Consider the following 6,551-nt stretch of genomic DNA (forward strand, 5'->3'; position numbering starts at 1 on the left):
TGGCACAAGATTACAAGGCACACACGAGAGCAAAATTCGTCTAATGATTTGCACTAGCCGCCGGAAGCATTTTGACCTGTTCATATAGCGTTATCATCAAGATCCTTACATTTCAGATCTTGGGACCGATCGACGACGACACATGAGGAATCATGGCTTGTATATATGCATATATAATGATTGTCTGATTTTTTTTGAATTTGTAATGATTGTCTGATCGATAGATTAACCAAAGTAATCGTTGAAGTCTTTAAGATAGGAATATACAATCGCACATATATACATGCCCTGATAGGCTGATGATAGCAACACTAGGAATCACATTTCGGATACATAAATTAAAGCTGGATTAGGTGCGCAGACACAGTCACGCGCAGATTACTATCTTATATTAAGCATCTATCCTGTCACTTCACGCCGACCGATCGATCTTTAGCTTTGCTTCCTTCTTCACCCATCCCATATCTTCCGTCCCGATCGATCGCCAGCGTCGCGGCAACAAAAATCCAAGCAGCAAGGAGCCAAAAACTTCAGATAGATAGATAGCTAGTCACAGTGGCCAGAATGAAGAAATAGTGGGCTAGCTAGCTTGGTTATATTATAATATGATTAGTCCGATGTTAATCCCCCAACCGCAAGATTACAATAATCGGCGCGATCTCTCCGGTAGTTGACGCCGATGGAATGGAAGATCACGACACTTGTGATTAATGCAATCTCGCCTCTTTTCATGTTTGTCAAGTCAAGACTCAAGAGTTAGCTTCACTCTTATTGTAAAGTGGATGAAATGAACAAAGATTTGAAAACAACTTCTATGTTTCATTGATCTCATAGAATATATACATGTGAAGAGGTGTGTCCAAAGGACACAACCGATGTGGGAAGTTACATCTCGTCACCAAAAGACATGCTCCTTCGGTGACACAGTTAACTACTAATCTAATCTCTAATCATAACTGCTTATACGGACGCCGTATGGATCCATACGGACGGATGAGATCATCTGTAGAAGGACGCCTGTTGGTGTACTGGCGTTATTTCACAACACTCCCCCTTGATCGAATCTTCTTTGAGATCAATGCAACTGTATGCTTGGATTCCTCGAAAAACCCCGTAGCAAAAATCTGAGGAATATGTATGTATAGATATGCTATAAAAACTCCTTTAAACCTTGTATAAAAATAAGAAGAAAATAGCATATATGATTGTGATTTAAATAAATCATTATGTCATTGGTATCCCATTAAAAACCCCAGTGGAAAAAAATATATTGGAGATACGATATATAGATTACTTCTCCAAAATCTATTTCAGAAAAAAATATGAGGAGCAATATAAAGTGATATGTCGCTAAAACTTCTGTAAAAAACCAGTGGAAAAATTAGGAGAAAAATATGACGGCATATTATTGGTATTGCCTCTTGGATAACTCACATGAAAAAACTTTTCAGGTAAAAACCATGGATGAGTTGTGAGGGCAATATGTGTCTTTGATATTTTTCACAAAAATCCCGGTGGGAAAAATAGGAAATATGACACATGCTCACTGTTCGCCTAAACGGCCGTTTAGCCCGTTTACACACCGTTTAAACGCTACACGGTGGTACACCGTTTCCGTTTAATCGGTTGTTTTGACCGTTTAAACGGCCGTTTTTCCCGTTTAAACACCCGTTTTGCCCGAATAATAGGCTAAACGGTAGGTGACCGACTGTTTACCGTTTAGCGTTTAGGATAACACTGCACATGCTTATGTTAATATTACCTCATTAAAAACTTTAACAAGAAACCTTGTAAGTAAAACTTGTGAAAGAAAAGAGTATAATATGATGCTTGTACAAGTCAACATTTATGAGATGTCTCCCCCTGTCGACAAAAGATGCTCGGCAGTCCACCGAGAGGTATCTCACGATGATAGATTTATCGTAGAGGTGAGCGAGATCAAGAGCGAGATGGTAATACAAGCACCAAGACACAAGATTTAGACAGATTCGACCATCAGTATGACGTAATACCTACATCCTGTGTTCTGATGTATTGCATTAAGATGCATGGATCGTGCCCACTAGGGGACCCCTGCCTCTCCTTATATACTCTAGAGGGGTAGGGTTACAAGAAAAGTAGCCTATTTGGTACTATACAATATCTTGCGGTGCACATCGAGCAGCGCCGTGCACGCCTTGATCTTGTGGGCTAGGCCACCTCTGATGGTGCAGCCCATGTCTTATCTTGTGGATACCTGGGGCCATACCCCCATAGGTAGTCCTTGAGCCTGACAGTAGGTGACGTAGTCACGTGGTGCTAGGGTCAGAAAGTAGAAGACCAGCCGAGCAGACAGACAGCCCCCGAACATAGCCTTGAGATGAGAAAAGCGCACATTCATCGCAAAGTAAAGTGTGCCCACTTGGTCCCCGAGCCTCGCGGAAGACGAAGAATGAATCTTGTAGCAGGGTCAAAGAAAAAGGAAGTCTGAAAGCTTGCCGACGTCGTCTGACATGCGCGTATCAAGACCCCAGACGTGTTGCCCAAGATCAGCACCCTGATCCAAACAGCATGGAGCAGCTTGATAGCACACCGATGAGACGTAGCAAGATCCGAGCACCGAGGAGTCCCCAGCGTAGCTGGCGATGTCCGAGCACCGAAGAGCGAGGAGTCCCGACGTCGTTGGCGATGACAGAGCACCGAGGAGCGAGGAGTCCCCAGTGTCGCTAGCGATGTTCAAGCACCGAGGAGCGAGGAGTCCCCGGCGTCACTGGTGATGACCGAGCACCGAGGAGCGAGGAGTCCCCGGCGTCCCTGGCAATGACTGAGCACCGAGAAGCGAGGAGTCCCCGGCGTCGCTAGCGATGACCGATCACCTTGGAGCGAGGAGTCTCCGACGTCGCTGGCGATGACCGAGCATCGAGGAGCAAGGAGTCCCCGGCGTCGCTAGCAATGACCGAGCATCGAGGAGCGAGGAGTCCCCGGCATCGCTGGCGATGTCCAAGCACTAAGGATCGAGGAGTCCCCGATGTCGTTGGCGATGACCGAGCACCGAGGAGCGAGGAGTTCTCGGCGTCGCTGGCGATGACCGAGCACCGAGGAGCGAGGAGTTCCCGGCGTCGCTGGTGATGTTCGAGTATCGAGGAGGGAGGAGTCCTTAGCGTCGCTGGCGATGTCCAAGCACCGAGGAGCGAGGAGTCCCTAGCATCGCTGGCGACAACCGAGCAACGAGGAGCGAGGAGTCCCCGACGTCGCTGGCGATGATCGAGCACCAAGGAGCGAGGAGTTCTCGGCATCGCTGGCGACATTCGAGCACCGAGGAGCAAGGAGTCCCGACGTCGCTGGCGATGTCCAAGCACCGAGGAGCGAGGAGTCCCGACGTCACTAGCGATGTCCGCAAGATGAAGTATGCCTACTTAGTCTTTGAGCATGAAGAATCCGAGTGTCGGGGAGTAACCAACGTATCTGGCGATGAAGCACGAGCAACGAACAATCTAGTCAACTGATCGGCGGTGAAGTGAGCATTGAGCAGAAGTGACCGGCGAGCAGTCCAATCAACTGGTCGATGATGAAGTAGATGATCCTAGCGGTCCGACCAGTTGATCGGTGGTGAAGTCTGAGCACCAGGTGATCCGATCACCTGGACGATGATCCTGCAATACAAATATGTAGAACGGGTAGTACATGATGTACAAATATATGAACTCCGGAGAAAAATTAGCAATGATGATGAAATAGCGTAAGTAGCTCAGCGATTAGTTGGTGTGAAGATGTATTTAATATAAATCACTGTCGATGTTTTACCACCGATAGCCTGCCACGGGGGTACCCGGGGCAGTATGTTCGGGCTTCAGCGTATGCCGAACTCGATGGTTTACGCAAGAGACAGCCGATTTATCCTAGTTCAGGCCCTCGATCGTAGATCGAGTAATAACCTTACGTCCAGTCGGCCTTAGCCTTTGCGTTGGATTGATTATGATCTGCTCTGTTCTCCCTTTTGACAGGAGCATTGCCCTCCTTTATATAGTCAGGAGGCCAGAGTCCTAGTCGGTTTACAATGAGATTTCCTAGTAGGATTACTTGATAGTTCTACTACTAAGATTTACATGGGAAGAATCCTAGTTGAACTAGATCTTCTCTCTCCCTTGCGGGGTATCCTGTGGGTCCCATATCGACAAGCCCCCGAGCACTTCATGGTTGAGCTCTAAAAGTCTCGCTCTGCCCCTTCAAGTCTTGTTGAGTAGGAATAAGATGTCATTCGAGTGCTTTCTGGAGTGAAACCTTGTAGCGCTTCTTAGGATCTTTAAGTGGTGAGTGCTTTTCTGAAGAAAAAATACATCCATCTGGTTGTAGCCCCCGAGCCTCTTGCTATTTGGAATAAGGAGCTGGAGGATCTTGTCTTGAAGTTGTTCCGATTGTTCGTTGAAGTTTTATCAAAAAGAACTCGAATATGGCTCGTTCCGGGTTCTTTTTGTCGTAATGTCTTGAAATGGTCTGTGTTGAGGAAGTCTTTTGGTGACGTGCGCTTTTTCAAAGAAAAAGTGCACTCACTGAGTGTAGCCCCCGAGCCTCTTGCTATTTGGAACAAAAAGTTGGAGGGTCTTGATCCTTTATGTTGTTTGAAAATTTGTGTTCTGAAGTAGTCCCCAAGACTTGGATTAAACCATCGTCCGAGTAGTCTCGCGGCATCCTTCCGAAGCGGCCTTTTAGTCTTGGATTAAACCATCATCCGAGTAGTTTTGCGGCATGCAGCCTCCGAGCTTATGTCCGGGTTCCTTTTTGGTGAAATTGCACTCACTGAGTGTACGAGCCTCGTGCTTTTGGGTTTATCCCGCAGCTCCGCGCTTTCTCCGAGTTCTTCTCTTTAGAAAAGAAGTCGGATGAAGAGTCTTGATGTATCGTCGTCGTTGTAGTCTTGAGTTTCTTGTATTCTTGGTCCTTTGTCTTTGGTTCTGAGCCTCCGGAAGTAGTTGAAATGAAAACCGGGTTCCCTAGCTTAGTGTTGATTAGGCTATGGTGCTGGTCGAGCCTCCGAGCGTATATCCGTGTTGTTTTGTTCAGGAAGAAATCAGATGCAAGGTCCTGGCATATTCTTTGATGGTTTGCTGTTGCCAGATGTAGTTGTATGGTGGTGGTTGAGTGTAAATGCCTTTTGTTCATGGGTTGTACTGTGCTGGTATATTCTTCCGAATATGCCCGTCTTCGAGTACTGCTTCCTCTCGCCTGAGTCATCTATTATTGAGTCCTGTCTTTTCACTGTGTCCTTTGTTAGGCTTATTTCGTTGGTACTCCTAGTCCATGTGCGCCGATCCTTTGGTCTATAAATACTGTCCCGGAGTGCTTGTTTTCATTCATTGGATATTCTGTTGAAACCTTGGTGGTCATGAACATGGTAGTTTATGAAGTAGAGCAGCCCCCGGGCATGTTTTGTAGTTCTTGTGTGTTTTGTCATAGCTAGAGGAAGTCTTGTGATAGGGATTAGAGGTAGGCTAATCCCGCGACAGCATTGTGCCAGGATGTACGTGGTGGTAGTTGGAGGAAGTCTTGTGATGTAGGCTTCGTTCCTTCATCCGGCAGTTCTGGTCTAAATGCCATATCAAGCCTGGTGCAATTTGCAAGATACATAAGTGCGCCAATGACACTGAGATATGTGATCTCTGGTCTCAAAATCTTTTCCCCAATATCCCATGGTCTAAATGGATCTTTTCCTATTTCTAAGGAACGAACAACCATCAAAGTTTTATTAGGGTATGATTTATCCATATTGAATTTCTCCAATTTTTTCTGGATATAGGCTGATTGATGCACTAAAATCCCTGAAGGACAGTGCTCAAGTTGTAAGCCTAGGCAATACTTGGTCTTACCCAAATCCTTCATCTCGAATTCCGTCTTTAGATGTTTGCGTGCTTCTTCTATATCCTTTGGGCTGCCAGTGATATTTAAATCATCAACATATACGGATATAATACAAAATCCCGTTCGAGATTTCTTAATGAAAACACATGGGCAATCATCATTGTTAGTGTATCCTTTTCTTTAGAAGGAATTCACTTAGTCAGTCATACCACATTTGTCCCGACTGCTTCAAGCCATATAACGACTTTTGTAGTTTTACACAATACATGTTGCGATTTGTGTTTGAATTCAGAATTTGGATTCCATCGGGAACCTTCATGTATATGTCCAAATCAAGTGACCCATATAGATATGCTATTACCACATCCATCAACTGCATAGATAGATGATTTTGAATTGCCAATGATATTAAGTATCAAAAAGTAATTCCACTCATTACTAGAGAATAGGTTTCATTGTAATCAATGCCAGGTCTCTGCGTGAACCCTTGTGCTACTAGCCTCGCTTTATATCTCACCACCTCATTGTTCTCATTCTGTTTCCGAACAAAAACCCATTTAAAGCCTACAGGAAAGACTTTGGAAGGTGTAGGTATTGCAGATGTGAATACCCCTCTTCTAGTGAGCGAGGCTATCTTAGCTTGAATTGCTTCTTTCCATTGAGCCCAGTCCGAGCGCATTTTGTACTCTGCCATGGTCTTGGGATCTGGATCATTG

The sequence above is a fragment of the Miscanthus floridulus genome, chromosome 11, assembly GCF_019320115.1.
Source record: "Miscanthus floridulus cultivar M001 chromosome 11, ASM1932011v1, whole genome shotgun sequence".
NCBI classification, from domain to species: Eukaryota; Viridiplantae; Streptophyta; class Magnoliopsida; order Poales; family Poaceae; genus Miscanthus; species Miscanthus floridulus.